The following is a 19,706-nucleotide window of genomic DNA, read 5'->3' as shown; positions in this document are numbered from 1 at the left end:
TTTCTCATTTTGACTCCAGAGCTTGGGAAGACCTGAGTGCAGTGTACTTTTACTATTGCTTGGAGAGAGTTTTGTGGGGTCAGTTACACATTTCATGACCTAAAGTATGAGTCTGTGTGGCTTTGGGGATGTTTTCTATATTGCTTTGTTGATAGGGAACTTTGTTGAGAGGCGGTCAGTCCTAGCTTATTAGGTAGAAGTCATCTATGGTTGATAATGTACAAATGTAAGACTAATTCCCATATATATATATATATATATATATATATATATATATATATATATGAAAAAGGCCTATTCAGAGTTGTTTCTTTCTCTGTTGGGTTAAGTCAGGTACAGCTACAGTTACCTCTGACTTCCAAGTGGTTTATCTACTATACTCTGCACCCTATATTTTTTTTACAAAGGCTTCTAAGAGGATTCCTCTTGTATCACTGCCCAAATTAGCATAGTGTCATCAAAACAATGTACTGACTTAACCCTGTACCATATGGCCATGCAGATCAACCTTCATTCCTCTCTGTGTGCATGAATAAGACTGTCACAAGGGAGGAAAGTTGGAGAGGGGAAGAACTGGCTGTCTTTTGAACATCAACTCTTTCATTGTTGTTTCTGTTTATTTTATTTTTTTCAAGTAAGAGGTGGTTTTCTCAAAAAGGTGAAAGATTAACTTCTGCTGGAACAGGAGTTTGAGGGAATTCAGAGTTCCATAGAGCTCAGACTCATCTAGGTTTTTATAAATATCTTTAGTATGTTCATCACATTTCCACTCCTTAACACTACTGCAATTAAACTAGAAATATGTAGCAGAACACAAAATTAGCATTGCAAACTTTGGTTACCTAAAGTTAGAATTTGGGTTGTCCTTATGCCACAAATTCCTTGCTGCAACAAGACATGAGGGACCACATCTTAATGGTGTGTTAATAAGTTTTAACTTCTCATTTCTGTGACTGAGTCCTCAGGCCAGAAATTATATTTAACACCATTAACATTTTAATCCATTACTATTGTAACAATTACAAGTAGTGTGATAGCTCTCCTGTTTCTCTACATAGTGTCTCAACAGAAATGAAAATGTTTCCTAGTCATCATAATGCCAGCACCTGACATTAATAACTATCTTGTTCCAACCCTCCTTTCTGCAAAAGCTCATTCCTTGACACTTAAATACAAGAGCAACCTGATCCTGATTCTTATCATGAAGCTTCATATCAAAGAGCCACCAAAGTATCAACTATCTTCTATTTGGATTAGTGGAGAAGCAGGCAACATGTCCCAGAAGAATGATCTGAGTAAGTTTTTCTGCACAAAGCTCTTGGATTGGGGCAGTCCACAGAGTGAGGGCTATCATGCAGTGGAGCTGATGATATTCTTAGGTTGAGAAAGAAGCCAAGTTGATAAATATAAGAAGAATCATGCAAAGGATGCCACCTGGAAAAATGCAGTGCTACCCAGCTAAAGGGTGAGGGTTGTTTGAGGGCTGTCTTAGGAAGAAATTCTGTCCTCTGTCTTTATTCTTCCCCAACTATACAGATTGATGTAGTTCATACAGGTCAATTTCTTAGAGCAGAGGGCATTGTGACAAAGAGAGAATACATATAAATAGTAATTCATCCAGGACACACTGGCCATCTCTTTTTAAAACTGATCAAAATTCATAGAAGTGTTGAGATAATCGATAAACTGCTGGGAAACCATCAGGAATGAGGATGCCCAAGTCTACTATGCCGAGGGTTTACTCATTATCAGTGTTCATGTGTAAATTTCTTGGTTGTTTGTCTTTGTAAGAACAGTGAAATGAAAGGCAATGGATGGAAGGAGGGTGTGGAATCTACCTTGCCTAGATTTACCCATTAAACCTTTACAGAGAAAGTAAGACACAGCATACACATGGCAGGACTCTCAGTAAAATAGCATGGAAAGATCTAGTGTTTGGATATTTATCCTCCCAAATTTGCTTATGTTAGGATAAGACAATGTCAGAATGACAATGCAAAGAATTTTACTTTACTTTGGCAGCTTCAGTATTAAAATTCAGGGAGTGGAGGCTAATAAATTACAAAAATGTCTTCACATGTATCAGAGGCTGGAAATAGAGATGGTGTGGCCAGTGAAGAGCTTCATAACTGTTAGCTAGTTTTGAAAGGATCAAGACTCTAATCCTTTGGAGAAGACACAGACGCACAGAAGAAGGATTGCAAAGAGGATGTACACTATGCATTTGGACGGCCTCAAAACTCAGTGAACATTTTAACTTCCATTATGAAAATTACCCACCAGGGGTTAAACAGTTAGCTCACTGGTAAAGCAACTTGCCTCATAAGCATGGGGTCTTGCATTCAGTCCCCTCCAATAAAAAAATAATAAAGGAAAATAAAATTTCTCATTTTGACTCCAAACACTAGGAAGACCTAAGGAATGTACTTAGACTGTTGCTTGGAAGAGTTTTGTGGGATAAGTTGCCCTTCATCCTTGACCTGAAGTACAAGTCTGTCTGACTTTCAGGATGTTTTCTATATTACTTTTTGATAGCTAGGTTTGTTCATAGGCAGGCATACCTAGCTTATTAGTTAGAAGTCATCCATGGTTGGTGATGTAGAAAAATAAGACCAATTCCCATTTGCCAGTTATTCCTATTGTCCAGACAAATAGTTTGTATAATAAATGGGAAATTTGTATAGAAACTTTTTTTTTGTTTGTTTTTGACTCTAGGTTTCTGTGCATAATCCTAGCTTTCCTGAAACTCACTCTGTAGACCAGGTTGGCCTAGAACTCAGAGATTGCCACCTACTTCTGCCCTCGTGAGTGCTGGGATTACAGGTTTTCAACACCATGTATTGCAAGAAATTATATTTATTTATTTATTTTGGTTTTTCGAGACAGGATCTCTGTGTAGCTTTCGAGCCTGTTCTGGAACGAGCTCCTGTGGACCAGTCTGGTCTCAAATTCACAGAGATGCTCCTGCCTCTGCCTCACAAGTGCTGGGATTATAGGCATGCCCCACCACTAGGTGGCTGAAGTAAATTTTTAATGGAAATATTTCTTTTTATAAAAGAGTCAAGCGAAATCCAATAAGAATAGACATTGGATATTCTTAATTTAGGAAGGGATGTTCTATTTTTAATAGCAATCTTGTATGTATATAAGTGTGTGGTATTTTCATGTACATGTATCTGTGTATATGTACGGGTATGTGTAGAAAACAGAAATCAAAGTCAGATGTCCTTTTATATTCTTCTCTACCTTATTTTCCAAGAGAAGGTTTCTCCCTGAACCTGCTACTCATTAAGTCAGTAACACAAGCATCTCAGAGAGCTGCAAAGACAGGCCTCCATCCTTTAAAGGGGCAGCCTACCATGCATCTTTTAAATTTCATTTTACATTCCAACCAAAGTGCTCCTTCCTACCCCTCTTTTCACCCCAGTTGTCTCCCCTCCAGCCCACTCACCATCTACTTAGCTTGATTGAAATGGTAGAAAAAGCCAGCTCCTATTTTCCACAAAATTTAGAAGAGCAAAATAAAGAAGAATTTGATATTAAGGTCTTTGTCAGCTTAGACTACGGAAAGGATGACATTCAGCTTGGCTGATAATGTACTTAATAAAACTCACAAAGGAGTCTTAGAAGTCCAAAGATGCACCTATAGATACAAGAAAAGGAAAGAGCTAAGATACATTACAGAGAACACCTCACATGGTGGAGATATTCATCTGTGTCCATGTACTTAGTGGGCATATGCCAGAAAACATTTGAGATCAAGAGTCTCTTACACCAGCCTGGAAGACAGAAAATAGTAACACAGTGAGCCTCATCTCAAAAAAAAAAAAGAAGAAGAAGAAGCAGGGAGAAGGCAGAAGAAAAAAAAAGCAAGAAGGGGACTTACTTAAAGTTAGATAACAGAAACATGGAATATCAGAAAGTCTGCCTTCCACAGAGAAGGCAGTCAAAAACTCTGGGAAAGCAGACATAGGCTACTCATCTGGAAGGTGGTGCTCTCACAGTCAAAGTTGAGTCGCAGGATTTTCTCTCCTCTTTGCCAAAACCTTTAGTATAATTTCATCATAAAAGTTATTTTCTACTTCAGCATCAGCAAAGAGAAGTTACTTCAAGAAATTGGAATATTAAGATAATATCTTAACCATGATCTTGAACCCCCTTGCTTATATTATCGCTCCTCCATCTCTTCATCTGAACTCTAGGAGCTCAGTCTAGTGCTTGGCTGTAGATCACTATATCTGCTTCCATTTGTTACTGGATGTAGGTTTTTTTTGTTTGTTTGTTTTGTTTTTTGTCTTTCTGGGTCTGAGTTACCTCACTTAGGATGGTTTTGTCTAGTTCCATCCATTTGCCTTCAAATTTCAAGATGTCATTGTTTCTTACCAATGAGTAAATACTCCATTGAGTAGATGTACTACATTTTCTTTTTATCCATTCTTTGGTTGAGGGGCATCTAGATTGTTTATAGGTTCTGGCTATTATAAATAATGCTGTTATAAGCAGAGTTGAGCAAATGTCCTTGTGGTATGATTATGTATCCTCCGGGTATATGTCCAAGAGTGGTATTGCTGGGTCTTGAGGTAGACTGATTTTTTGCTGAGAAATTGCCGTACTGATGGTATCTCAGAGTCGTTTGGACTGACAACCAGTGAATCTGCATAGGACCAAACTAGGCCCTCTGAATGTGGGTGACTATTATGTGGTTTGATCTGGTGGTGGTGGAGAAGAGCTGGCTGTGGGATCAGGACTTATCCCTGGTTCATGAAATGGCTTTTTGGAACCCATTCACTATGATGGGATACATTGATGAGCCTTGGTACAAGGGAGAGGGACTTGGATCTTCCTCAACTTGGTGTGCTAGGCTTTGTTGATGCCCCAAGGGAGGACTTACCCCTCTGAAAAGTGGATGGGGTGGGATGAGGGGAGGTGGAAGGAAGCATGAGAAGGGGAAGGAGGGGGAAGTGGGGTTGCTATGTAAAATAAAAATATTTTAAATATAAAAGTAAATAAAAATTTAGAAAAGATAATACCACTTAACTCCACAGGCCCCTACATATTTTAAACCTATTTTCAAGGAGAGGATGTCATACAATTATATAAAATTATGAAAACCAAAAAAACACTATAAACTGTAAACTAAAAAAATCAGAGATACTGTCAAAATACATTGACAGGCAGAGCTCCCTGCCAGATACTGTCAAACACATTGACAGGCAGAATTCCTGCCAAAGCCATGGCAGAAGTTGCTTGAGCTAACCACTTTTGTTTTCTTAGACTTTGGATTAGTCTAAGCCTGCGTTTAAAACTGGTATATTCTCTCCTGCTAGAGAAAATGTGCTCTACAGTGTTCTGATGTCCCAGTGTTTATCCTAACTTACCTATCTAGGTCTCATGGCCCAATTTAACACAGTACCTATGTGCACAGAAAAAGAAAAACAAACATCTGATTGTTATAATAAATCTTTCCACCATAAGCTGCCTGAGCCCCACCACCACGTGTGTGCTTTACGCCAGCCGCCTGCCCGAGTTAGGCCCAAATGAATACACAGAAACTTGTATTAGGTTCAATGCTGCTGGGTCAATGACTAGGACTTCTCATCTGTTAGCTCAGTCTTAACTATCATAAATCTATATATTTTATAAGACTTATCTTATCAGATGCCTTATTGGCATCCCTCCTTGTCAGTAGATCACATTGTTCCGCTGGAGGAGGCGAACGGGAAAGAGCGCCCTTCCTGTTTCTCCTTCGCTTAAATATGAGTCACCTTGCTATGTCACTTCCTGCCTAGATCATCACTTCTCTACTACATTTCCCAGAATCCTCCCTGACTTCCAGTCCCGTCTAACTTGCTGTCTCATTGGCCAAACAGTATTTTATTAAACAATCAATAAGATAAACATACACAGTACATTCCCCATCACCTGATTTGGGAATCATCACTGGAGCTAGGAAATAATGGAAGTCATGAATATTGTTAAAAATTGAGATATTGAGAAAGGAATGCTAAGAAAAAAAGAGGGTATTTGTACTCAAGCATATAGATAAATAATACTAAGAGTAATAAAGGAGAAATTATATAATATTATACAGGAAAACCTTCTCAGATCTTAGAAGACTTTAAATCTGCTGTCAATATGATATTCTATTGTTTCCAGCCTGTACGCTACAACAGTCTTAATATAGTGAATCACTTTGAAAGCATCATCTGCTTCTATGTACACAACCTGAGAGACTCTCACATCATAAAATATCTTGAGGCCCAAATAACCTACCTAACTCTAGCAGTTTTATGATTTATAAATATCTTGGTGTCTGTAATGATAATGAGTTCCATAGAAGAATTTTTAGACTGCTTGCATCGTTATCCAGCATTCCCCTCAAAAATGGAGACTTTTATGTCACAATACACATAATGGTTAGACACCATTTTTTAAAGTATACCATGTGGAAGACTATATAAAAACATAAACAACATTTTACCCTGTCAGAAAAAAGACACGGTGCTTTGTATCCATTGTTTTTCTTTCTTTCATTGTCTTTCTTTGTTTCATTATTTTTATGTTGTTCATGTTTTATGTTGGTTTCTTCATGATAAAATAGCAATGCCATAACTGGTATACTACTGAGAAACTTTTGTTAACTTACATTGTGAGGAATGTTTGAAATCACAGCTAACAGAAAATTCTAACTGGTGACATCAGGGTCACAGTTCTACTTTAAGTGCATTATATTGCCTCAAAATGGCTTACATAAATAAGGGAAAAAAAACCAAATAAACCTCACCAAAAATCCAATGTTCTCAAAAGTTAATTGTAAATGCACACAATACTACAATTCATCATTAATTTAAAAAATACTCCTGTTGGACAACACACAGAAGCCTAATTTGGAAATGTTAGCATTCTCTTTCACTGGAATTCATTACAGAACACAGCTCGGAGAGGGGAAGTCCTGGTACCATTAGCAGCAAGATAATTTACAGATGCAATTTATGCTGTGATTTTCCTCTAATAAAGAGGGTATGAGAACTGTTTTCTTTCTATTATAAGCCCTCTTTAAAATATTAGGCTGCCATTTGTGTTCTGAAGGTAGAGGAATTTCATTGTCTCTAGTCAAATAAAAGTCGCTGAAGAAGGAAAAACACTTGAGTCCAGGAGTTGATAGCAATCCTTAGAAACCTAGATAGTTAGTCCCCATTTGAGGAAAAGAAAAGTTAAAAAAGTGTTGGGGATGGAGGCCAAAGCAAAACCAGTGAGGGCACATAAGGATGAAAAGGTAGGGTGGGTATTTGAATTTATAGACGATCCTCAGGATAAGTGGGGATATATGATATTTCTCTCTCTCTCTCTCTCTCTCTCTCTCTCTCTCTCTCTCTCTCTCTCTCTCTCTCTCTCTCTCTCTTTCTCTCCTATCTATCTATGATAGAGAAATGAAGAAACAGAGAAGCATACAGCTGGATGTCATAGAGAAGGTTTTCAGCAATCCATAGAAAGTGTACCCTTGCTCCTTCTCTCATGTGGACTGTTGCCATCCACAGGTGCAGGGCAGGACTTGAGTTCTCCTTTGTCCAAGCCTTCAGTGACTCTTGATTTAAAAAGTTGACTTCCATTTCCACTTCTGCACCAGCAGCATGAAGCCACTAGATTATCATTATACTAAACTAAATTTCTTCCCTGTGGGTTCAGAGAGTGTTTCTCAAGTTGGCAGGATATTAAGGTTAAAGGCATTCAAGTTTTTAGAAACTGTCTTTGGGGTGAAAGTCATAGTCATGTCTGTTTTGTCTGCTTCATTCTTTGGTTTGTTTGACTTGTGACAACCATAAAGATGAGATTCTCTACAGGACATGGAGACACCCAGAGGGTTTGAAAATCTGGAGACCAAATGATGGAACAGCCTTTGGAACTAGGAATGACAGGGAGCCTGGACTTAATGACACAGACCTTTACTCACACTGGGGCACATGAATCAGAAAATCTACAAAATCTGGTAGTACTGCAGAACATTTCTCTCATTTTGTGAGAATCACTAAGTTCTGAGGTTTATTATGTGATCCTGAGAGAGAAACAAGTCCCTCAAATCCAACCAAATTGAATTTCTCTCCATCCTGGAAAATTGAGAGCACTGAGTCATTTCATAAAGAGAGGGTGCTATGACTCTGTTTTAATGATGGATGGAAATCACACCCTCTGTTTGTTGCTATACTTTTGACCAGCATTACAACACTTCTGCCACAAGTAACTAAAACTCCCTTTCAGTAGGCACACTTTTGAATAGTAAAGTGATTTCCTTTAAACTTTAAATATTAGAGAGAACAGTACAAACTGCTTTGCCAAAATGCTTCAATAAATACATTAAAATCTCCTTTAATAGAAAGTTAAATGAGATGAAATTTCAAGGTTTGTTTATTGTCTGTCCTCTGATCATGTGAAGAAATCCAATATTACAACTATGTATGGATTCTAGTGGTTCTGTTACTCTAGAAAATATTGATACAGTTCTTAAACAGCATTCCAAGTCATTAAAGTTATTTTCAATGAGATGTGAAACTCTTAAAGATAGAGTTATAAGGATACAACTGAAGACATTTTAAAATTGAAACCAGAGTTTTCACTCATACAATACATCTGGAAAACAGTTTCCTCTCTCTCCATTCTCCCAGCTCCCCTGTCCAGCTACCCACCTCCCCTCTCCTCCAGATTCACCTGCCCCCTCCATTTCCCCTCAGAAAGGAGCAGCCTCTAAGCTCTAAGAGACAACAATGGAACACAGAACAACAACAACAAAAAAAAAAGATAAAAATGAGGCAAAAGTCTGGACAAGGAAACCTAATAGGGGAAAAAAGAATCAGAGACATAGTTGGGTGGTGGTGGCACACACCTTTAATCCCCAGCACTCAGGAGGCATAGGCAGGCAGATCTCTGTGAGTTCGAGGCCAACCTGATCTACATAAGCTAGTTCCAGGACAGCCTCCAAAGCCACAGAGAAACCCTGTCTCAATAAGCCAAAAAAAGACTGAGAGACACACCTGCTCTCAAGAGGCAGTTGCAGACTCTGAGGGGCCAACTTCAGAACACTTACTCTCTCAGGTACTTTCAGAGTCAATGAGAGGTCAGAAGGGTGGAGTGAAACATGCTATCGGCACTGGAGCGACCAAACTTTTCAAATAGTATTTCTAGAGGTACAGACAGAAACCACTTAATGCTACTTCACTTCCAGTAATGAAAAGGACAAGGTACTGGAAAAGGGTAAAATGAACTAGATTACAATATTTCTGCAGTTTAGATTTCTCTATTGACCACAATATAAGTAAATATATTTCTCTATAGACCACCCCTGGGGCATAGGGATCTGTTCCTATCAGAAGGTACATTCTTTTCATAAAACATTTTTCACTTTTATTTGCTATATTCGGTCATTAAAAAGTCAAAGTAGCTTTTAATATTCAATGGGTTTTCATTTTTCTATTTGATCATATTGATTGTGTGTAATGCTGGGTTTCATAAAATTTCTTTCACGTACAACATATACTTGGATCTTATTTGCACTCTCATCTTCAAACCATCCTCTCTCTCTCTCCTGTTAGTCTCCTTCCTTTGCCCAGTCTCTCTTCTGTTTCCATGTCACATAAACATGTATGTGCATGCACACACATATGTGGTTTTGCATACTTATAAATTATTTTAGAATTCATAAACAAGAAAACGTGATATTCATCTTTTAATGTTTGGCTTACATTTTCCTTTTAAAATTTCATAGCCATGCGATGGTGGCACATGCCTTTAATCCCTACACTCAGGGGGCAGAGGCAGGCAGATCTCTGTGAGTTTGAAACCAGCCTGGTCTACAAGAGCTAGTTCGAGGACAGCCTCCAAAGCCACAGAGAAACTTTGTCTCAAAAAACTAAAACAAAACAAAAAAAATTCATTGTTATTACGTATGTGTATTTTGCCATTGTGTTATGGCAAGGGACACACATGCCATTGAGCAGGTGTGAACTCCAGAAGACAACTTTGTGGAATTAGTTCTGTCTTCTCCCTTGACATACCACAGAGGTATAGAAGTCAGGTGTGCATGCCTGCCTGTGCAACAAGTACTTTTACCTTTTTAGTTATCTTGCTGTCATCCCCATACTTTCCTTAATATTAGAATCTCCACTAGCATCCATTTTCCTACAATCAACAGAATCCATTGCATATAAATATGAATGAAATTCTGTTGTGTATGTTTACCACATCTTTATCTACTCATCTGCAGAGACATAAATAGGCTAGTTCCACATCCTTGCTATAGTGGGGCAATAAACATGGGTGCACCAGGAATTTCTACGGTGCATTATCCTAGAGCTACAGCTGAATGATGCAGGAGCCTTAATTTTAGTTTTTTGAGGCATCCCCATAGAGATTTCCACAGTGGCTGGACCAACTTGAATTTCTATGAGTCTGTATAAGTGTTCTTTTATCTCAACATCCTCTCCAGTAATTTCTTTCTTGTGTTTTATTTTAATTTGCATATCACTGATGGTTATGATGTTAAGCATTTTTCACATATTCATTATCTATTTGCATTACAATTTTTGAAACTGATATGTTCATTTCATTCGTCTGTTATTTATTGTGTCATTTCATTTGTTTTTATGTGTGTGTGAGTGAGTGCACACGCGTGCACACGCACATGTGTGCACTTGTACATGTACATTGCATACATTGAGGTCAGCATTCCTCAGAGCATGTCTTAGTTATTCTCTACCATATTTTTGAACCAGGTTCTCTCACCTCACCAAGAACTGTCAGGTTCAGCTACGCTGTCTGGCCCAAGAAGTCTCCTGTCTCTACCACATATACTCCAAAACTGCAGATATACACAACCACATCCAGATTTGTACTCTAGAAGATACATTTATTTAGTGTCATGGACAGGCAGGCTTCTTGTTTGTGTGGGGTTTTTTGCTTATTTTATCATACTTTCTGGGAATTATACTTGTGTGGCATGAGTTTCACTGGCTCAGCCATCTTCCTGGGCCCAGTTTTGTTTTTTGTTTCTTTTTTCCCCCCAGTTTTTAGGTTTTTTTGTTTGTTTCTTGTAGTTCTTTATATACTTTAGACACTAATATTTTTTCAGATACCAGGAAAGATTTTCTTCTATTCTCTAGAATGTATCTTCATTCAGTTGTTTCCTTTGCTGTGCAGAATTTTTTTTATTTTATTCAATATCATTGTCAATTCTTGGCATTATGTCCTTTGGTATTAGATTCCTTTTCAGAAAATCTCTTCATATACTTGAATTTTAGAGTTTTTTCAGTATATGTTCATAACAGCATCAGAGTTTCAGGTTTAAAATTAAGGTATTTGGTTAATTTTGAATTAGTCTTTATACAGAAAAAGAGATGGTTATCTAGATTCATTCTTCTTAGACTAGCCAGTTTTCTGAGCACCATTTGTTAAACAGGCTGTCATTCATCTGGTGTATGTTTTTGGCATCTTTGCCATAAATCAGGTGGCTAACAAACTTTTGTTTCTTGATACACAGAATTCAAGGTGAGGTTGAGCTGGAAGCCTCACCCCTGCTGAATAGCTTTCATAGTTCTGGAAAGTGCTGTGAAGACTACTGGTAAGTGTGTTGGGGGTAGATATCGACAGCATCACTAGTTTTACCCTGCTATGAATCTTACAAATACAATATCAACTTTCCAGGAAAGTATGCACACTTGTTTATAATGGAATGACTGTTACAAAGATATGTATCTACCTTCTGATTGGATTTGAAGATATTCTACATTATGACAGGACAGGGGATCTATTGATACTGCAAACCTGCTTAATAGCCCAGGGTAGAGGAGGTTATAGGCCTGAGAGCAGAACTTAATTATATTTTTAGCCAAATTAGCATAGTGTCAAACTACCTCCTAAAATACATGTATGTATGTATTTGTGTGTGTGTGTGTGTGTGTGTGTGTGTGTGTGTGTGTGTGTGTGTCTGTGTCTGTGTCTGTGTGTCTGTCTGTCTGTGTTTATGTTTATTGAATGTGCATGTGTTAGTTCTGTTGGCTAGCCAAATTGACATAGTGGTTTACAACCACCTCAAAAAATATATGTTTTTGCCTATAGACAATTACCACTCTCAGCTATAATCAGAAAAGTCTCTCTTTCTAGTGAACTGCTCTAAGTGCACATGCTGACTGTACAAAGTGCTGTGGATAAATAGTAGTTGAGTGATCAGCCTTAGTCTAAACATGACATCAATAGTATATCCTCCAAGAGTCAGAGAACATTGTGAAATACAAGGTGGAAAATATGTAGGAGCCAAAAATAGGGAGAGGGGCAGTAGAGAAAAGTAGCCTTGGGTGACAGAGCTGATTGTGTCTAACAATGGATAAATCACCATTGAGGCAAGAATAAAGGCAAGAGATCAAGGATCCTATTTTTCCCTGCTGAACTACTTGCTACTGATAGATTCAGGGAGACAAGGAATTCTTACCTCCCTCATGTGATGACCCCTGAGGCTCCAGTGGATAGCCCCAATTCAACACTCATGCAGATAGCCTTGGTTAAACTAAACCATCATAAAACAATTTCAAACCTAGAAATCTGTAGAGAGGATAGGGAGAAGAGTTAATAAAAGTAGGAGAGAGATAAGCAACAGTGGGATGTGCTAGTGATTAAAATGCCTCATATTCATGTATGAAATTATCAAAGAAAATACTTAATTTAAAAATAGTATACTTAAAGGTATGTGGGTTCACTTCTAGATCATGTATTCTATTCTACAGATCCATAAGAAGGTTTCTATGATAATACCATGATTTTCTATTTGTTTGTCTGATAATTTCTTACTTTGTTTTGGTTTGTCCTTACCATGGCTGTGTCGGATAACTAAGAACTATGGATTTTTACACCTCTCACATTTTGCCTTGGCTATCTACAGTCATTTGTGCTTCCATATGAGTTTTTTGATTCTTTGTGGCACTTCCATTAAATGTTATTAAATTTTTATGGGTATTGTGCTGCATCTGTACATTGCTTGTAAGAGGATGACTATATTCATAATATTAATTCTGTTGATCTAAGAGCATTATACATCTATATTCTAGTGTATTGAATTTCCTTTTTCAATGTTTTGAAATTTTTACTGTAGGGATCTTTCACTTACTTGCTTACAATTACTTTGAGGTAATTTTTTAAACTACTGTAAATGGGAATATTTTCCAATCTTTTACCTCTCATATTGAAGCCAAGATTTCATTTTCAGATAACATTCTATGTTCACATTATGGAGTATAATTAAAAATACCTGTAGAGGTAATAACTATTTGATTGCCTTTATCCTTATGATATATAAAATGAAACTAGAATGTACTGTGGCACTGAAAAATCACTGTTTTGTTAAATGTTTACTGTGCTTCAAACAGTAGGCACTTAACATAATTTTTAACTCAGAGTAGGTCTATTAAGCAGAAAATTGTACCTACTAACAGGGCTATATTATTTTCAACAACTATAAACTAGTTAAGTGTTAGACATAAATATATGCAAATCATATCTAGCTCCTCAAATCATATGTAATCCTGTATTCATCATGCATTTAGCATATAAATGTACAATAAAAATGTAGAGATAAAATACAAGTTATTGTTCAAATTCTCTAAAAACATGTGTAAAATTTTGTAGGTCAGCCTTCCTTACTGTTACCCCTTCATCCAACTTCATTTATCATTCATATTATAATTGCTTATTTCCTGTACAGGCAGAACAATGGACCATGGGAAATACAGCAATAAATAGCTTAAATGTGATCCCCTGTTCTTATGACATTTTTATTTAGTGTTTTCTTAAATTAGAAGATCACCAATAAGACATTAGTAAAAAAGCTAAAAAGTTTTATATCTTGCATTAAGGAACAAGAAGAAATAAACAGAGGTAGTCTCACAATGAAAGAGAATTGCTGTTTAGAATAGTTAATTGTCATTTTAAATTAGCTTACAAAAAACTATATTGATTTTCATGTTTCGTTTTGGTTGGGTCTTTGCCCCATCTTTTTGCCTTCACCCCTTTTCCTGCTTTTCACTTTCTCCAATGGCATTCTCTCTTCTTTTTGGTTCTATTGTCTTTCTTACCCGCTTCTTTACTCCCTTAAAAGCTTTTTATTTTATCCAGACACATAATTCCTTTCCAAGTTTCCTGACCTTTACTCATGTTTACTCCCATCTGGATATGCATATTTAACTGTTAGAAGGTAAGGTCCACACAGCATGTGAGAAAACATATTATTTGTCTTTCTGAGCCTAGCTTATTACTTTTATGTGCTTTCCATTTCTATAAATCCCTATACAAATTTCATTTGTATTCACAGATGAATAAAATTCATTATATATATATATATATATATATATATATATATATATATATATATTCATGTCTTTTAGTATGTATGGTTTGGGCCATAGTGCCACATGTGCCCAAAGAGGTAGGAAGAGGGAGTTTTTTTTCCTGTGGAGCTAATTACAATGTCATAAGCCATCATGTGGGTTCTAGGAGCTGAACCCAGATTCTCTGCAAGAGAAGCAAGTGCACTTAACTACTGAGCTATCTCCCTAGCACTTTATCGGGTCTTAAAAAAATAGTTATTGAGAAGTTAATTTGAAATTTTCTGAAAGTACAAGAGTCACATCTTCAATATTCTCACCTCCAATTCAACTACAATGACCAATAAATTCAACAGGGAGAAATTCATAGCAAATAAGTGCTGAATATGCCAAGGCACTCTAGTGAGAATCCATATGATAAAATTGTCTGTTCATTCACTTTGACCTAAGAGCTATAGGATCTCTTTATTCATCCTTAATTGAAATTGTGAAAAAAAATCAGTGATCACTTATGAGGAGGCTACATAGCACAGGAAGCATCAGGGCTTTAGTATCATTTATAACTCTGCAGCTTTGTTAGGATGAGAGACTAAGTGCTGGAAACACTAGGTATTTGTTGTTATCGATTTTATATTGGACTTAAAATATTAGAGGATTATCAATAGTCTTCTGGCACATGTAGTAGGAAAGAATTAAAGAATTCTGTGGCCATGTCTGAGTCCAGTAGAAAAGGGGTCAATTAGTATATAACGAGGTATATAATGTATCAGCAAAAGGAAATCAGGAAAGAAGGCCAGTAGCCAAAGCTATCTATTCACTATTCCTACTCTGAAACATGGAAGCTTCTAAAGATCAAGAGAGGAATTGCACATAATTCAGTGTTTTAGATCACCTTAGAAACAGAATCTGACAAGAGTTCAGGTTCTAAAGAACCTCCCCCAAACAGAAAAACCATGGGAGAAGCCAAATTGAAAAGAGGAGTAAGCCTCAAAAGGATGTAACTTCAGGAGAAATCCCAGATTCAAGCCAATACCTGTAGCTGCCTGAAATACATGGCTGGAGAGTGACTGAACTTGTGTCCTTTCACACAGCCAGCACCTGGGTTCAGGCTACCTAGGGTCAGAAACGTGAAGTCCATACACTTCATCATTACAGCACTCAGCTGGCCAAAGATCAAGCTCTGAAAGTGTCATGGAAATCTCAGGACACTTGAAAGATAGGTTCAAAATGCTGATAAAAAGATCTGATGGAATCCGGGAACTGTACACATAGCATGTGCAATACCTTTTATCAAATCATGGCATCAACATATATGACCAGGGGACTGCTCATACTGTAATGTAGGGAAGAGTGTGACAATGCATAAACACTTCTACATTGTTTCTCTCTCAAGCACATACCCTTACTTCAATGTGACCACAGGACTACGGAAAACTACAGAAATGAGATTAGGCCTAGCAGGAATATCCTCCATGGCAAAATGAGGTTGCAATGACAAGGAAGTACTTAAGTAGGAACTTTGATAAGGGGTCAAAGAGGCTGTTTTCTCAAGTCCAGTTTGCATTGCTATATTCAGTAGCTAGGTAAACAACATATAAACAGTAGTTGAAAACATAAAATGTGTTTATTCCAAGAGTAAGAAATCAAAGAAGCTTCTGCTTTGTAAGATACACACTGAATCCTTGCTGGCAGGACTCAAATCTTTCAAAGTAGCTGCTCTGAACCTCCCAAGCTTGAAACAGGATATGGCAATGCTGAACAGAGAAACCAGGACAGAGTGATGTCATACTAGACATTATGACAACTCTGTAGGTTAGTTCATAACTTGATGGTCTTTAATAAAATGCTTAATTGGAATAGATGTTATATGTGAATGAATTAAAAATAGTTTTAGAAAGAATAGACACTGCTTGCTTTTAAAGTGCCATTAATTTAAGGTGCTATAATGTGTGGGGACCTCAAAACTTCCAGGACACTTCCCAGTAGCCAATTCCAAAAACCACAAAAATCAAGCAGGATGAAATATACGGAGACATTTCTTGCTCGGTGATTTCCTTCTGTCAGTCATCCTGCCTACATCAGATATGCCCAATGAGAAACAAAGATGGGTCTGTGAGGGACAGCAGAGGATATCCAAGAAAGATAAGCCAGCTTTAAAGCAGGTGTGCCATGAGCTCAAAAGGTAGCTGAGTCCTCTTATACTATGACAGCATTGGTCTTTGAGTGTCTGGATAGTTGAGCACAGTGAAACAAATATTGGAGAAACAACTTCTGAGGTGGCTCCTTGTGAGCAGCACACCTTGGAAGTGTTCTCAACACAAGGGACAGTCTTCCATAAGGTTTACTCTTTGGAAGCCCTGAGCTTATGTTATGTGGAGTCTGGAAAATACTTGAGATGCACTCAAGGTATTTCCCCCATTATCCCTGAAAGTACTTGACAATCTTTAAATGGAAAAAAAATCTATTCAAAAATCATGACTTCCTTAGTCCCAACTTTAAAGTCTTTCCTGATCAAAGGGCAAGTATGTCAAATCTTTTTGCTACATATTTGCTTCAAGATGTCCAGAATAAACATGTTATGGCCTGAATGATGAACCGGTTTAAATTTTTTTCCCACTTGATCAATTAGTTTGTCACTTTTAATCTAATACCCTTACAAATCTCAGGTTGCAGAAAAATGCAGGCAAGTGCTTTGTCAGAATGTAACAAAAAATGACTTATACTCCATTTCTCAGTATGGCCCTTATTTCCATCTGACACTACATGAGTATTCTGTTCTGAGCTCACACCCGAATTGTCAGTAAGAGGAGCATGCAGAACTCTAGGGTTTTCTGTAGTTCACATTGCTACACTCTTCCAAATGTCTCCCACAAATGACTTCCAAAGGTTACAGAACCACATGATCATGTTTCTTATCAGCAACAAGCCCACTACTCTAGAACCTATTTCCAATTGTTTTTACTATGTAACTTTCTACAGTTATGCTAAATATAAAGAACTAATTAAAGGGCAGAATTGTTCATTTTGGCATGTAGTTTCAGAGGTGTCCATCCATAGTTTTCCAGTTTTATTGCTCTGGTCATGAAATCCCTGATTATGACAATATGTGCTAACAAAGGGTAGAAAGAGAGAGAAAGAGGCAGATAGACAGACATACATACAGAGAGACACAAAGCAAGAGACAGACAGAGATACAGAGACAGAGACAAAGAGACAGAGAAAGATAGGAAAAGTACAACTTATTTCCAACTTGGAACATAACCTTCTAAAGTTTTTATCACATCCTACAATGGCAGCACCATCTACCTTCAATACCCAATCCTGTAAAACTTCCCATTTGAAATGAGTTCTCGCTTCCTCCATTGTGTAGGCAAAAACCAATTCTCCTTCAGTTGAAGAAAACTAAGTCACTGGTGGGAATTCTCAATACTTGGCCCACAATACAATTGAGGATCTGTCACAAAATACCTGCAGATAACAAAATTACTGAAAAGGGGCAAGTACATTCAGGAGACAAAGCTTAGAGGTGTTTAATTTAAAACAAAACAGGAAATAGATTTCAATAAATGTTACTATGATAAAAATTAACAATATTAATATTAGTAAATCTGAGAGTGTGTATTTATAAAGGTTCATCCATGTGAGTCACAATTATTGGGAAAACTTAGTGTAAGCATAAACGTGTCACAAATTACCAAATGAGACAGACAATTCTTGGATTTTTTTATATGTTATATCCTACTACAACTACTTGGGAGTAGTATGAAGAAGAAATCAACAGACTTGCTATTACTACCAGCCCTGTCACTGGATAGGAAAATTAAGCTAGACATGGTTATTATGATGGAAGTAAATGACACAACAAATTTGAATAAGAGCAAATGATTCCTAACTGCAGGACTTTGTGAGGAAAGAATGCAATTGTGCCAGTGCTTAGGAAGCAGAGAAGAGCAAAGAAAGACAAGCATGGTACGTACTCACTTATATATGGATATTAGACATAGAGCAAAGAATTACCAGCCTGCAATCCACACCACCAGAGAAACTAAGAAACCAGGAGAACCCCAAGATAAAAACACATGGTCCCCCCAAGAAAGGGAAAGGGGCAAGAACCACTGAGCAAATTGGGAGCATGGGGGGAGAGATGAGGGAGGTAGGAAAAAAGAGAAGGGGAGAAGAGTAGGGGGAAGGAGAACAAGAGGGATCAGGAAGACTGAAACAGGGGAGTGTAACGATAAATCTTTCCCAGACCTCCCAAGTTCCACCCGCTGCCACATTAAGGTCCCAAGTAACATACAGAGACTTATATTAGGTGAAAATGCTGCTTGGCTAACTGACTAGGATTTATTACTTGTTGGCTCAGTCTTAAGTATCAACCATAAGGATTTATCTTATCGGACGTCAGCTGCTGGCATCTTCTCTTGCTGGGATCACATGGCAGCTCCAGAGCAGAGAGCAGGAGGAAGAGAAAAAGGGACGACTTTCTTCTTGCCCTAGCTTATATATGAGCCTGCCTGCTATGTCACTTGCTGCCTGTATCATAAGACTTCATTTTACTACATTTCCTAGAATCCTCCTTGACTCCTAGTCACACCTAACCTGCTTCTTCATTAGCCAACAGTACTTTATTCAACAAACAATAAGATAAACATATACAGAGAAGGACATTCCCCATCAGGGGAGGATTAGAGGTGAGCAAGAAAGGTGATACCTTGACAGAGAGAGCCAGTACATGTTTAGAGAGAGGTCTGGCACTAGGGAAATGTTCAGGGATCCACAGGGTTGACCCTAACTAAGAATCTAGGCAGTAGTGGAGAGGCTGCCTTTGATGCCTTTCCCCTATAATGAGATTGATGACTACCTTGGTTGCCATCCTAAACCCTTCATCCAGTAGCTGATCGAAGCAGAAGCAGGCACCCACAGCTAAACACTGAGCCATCCTCCTGGAATCCAGTTGTAAAGAGAGAAGAAGGTTGAGCAAAGGAGCCAAGACAGTGCTGGAGAAACACATAGAAATAGTTGACCTGACCTAGTGAGAGCACAGAGACCCTAGTTGTAAAGCTGGGGAACCAGCATTGGACCAAACCAAGTCCTCTGCATGTGGGTGCCAGCAAGGAGGCCTGAGCAGTCTATGGGACCTGTAACGGTGGAGCCAGTGTTTATCCCTAGTGCACAAATGGACTTTGGGAGCCCATTTCCTATAGAGGGATACTATTTCAGCCCAGATATATGAAAGAGGGCCTAAGCCCTCCCCCAAATGATGTGACAGACTTTGATGGACACCCATGGAAGGCCTCACTATCCTTGGGGAGTAGACAGAGGGTGGGTTGGGGAGGTAAGTAGGGG

Source organism: Cricetulus griseus (genome assembly GCF_003668045.3).
Source record: "Cricetulus griseus strain 17A/GY chromosome 1 unlocalized genomic scaffold, alternate assembly CriGri-PICRH-1.0 chr1_0, whole genome shotgun sequence".
Classification (NCBI taxonomy): Eukaryota; Metazoa; Chordata; class Mammalia; order Rodentia; family Cricetidae; genus Cricetulus; species Cricetulus griseus.
The sequence above is the reverse complement of the archived record's forward strand: the minus strand, read 5'-3'. Positions refer to the sequence as shown.